Source organism: Neophocaena asiaeorientalis, unplaced genomic scaffold (assembly GCF_003031525.2).
Source record: "Neophocaena asiaeorientalis asiaeorientalis breed wild unplaced genomic scaffold, Neophocaena_asiaeorientalis_V1.1 scaffold119, whole genome shotgun sequence".
NCBI classification, from domain to species: Eukaryota; Metazoa; Chordata; class Mammalia; order Artiodactyla; family Phocoenidae; genus Neophocaena; species Neophocaena asiaeorientalis.
In genome coordinates, this window is record NW_020175821.1 from 8,954,285 (window position 1) to 8,954,579 (window position 295).

Sequence of the window (295 nt, forward strand, 5' to 3'; positions counted from 1 at the left end):
GCGCCTTGCAGTCCCGTTCCGTCCACGGGGAAAGGATCGCCTAATTGGTTGCGATCCCACGGAGGTCTTGCTCTTCCCGGGGCAGTCTCCGGGACCGAGAGCGTCGCGGGGCCGACGCAGGCGGAGCGGAGCCGGCGAGAGGAAAAGCCCAGGCCTGGGGCAGAGGAGGAATGAGGGGCCGGGAGCCGGGGGGATTTCCTCCCGCGCTTCCCCCTCCAACGGGAGCGGAAAATGTGATTTGCTGTGCATTCCAGGCGCGGTTCCCTGGGGTGACCTCTCCCAGCCGGCCTGGGCG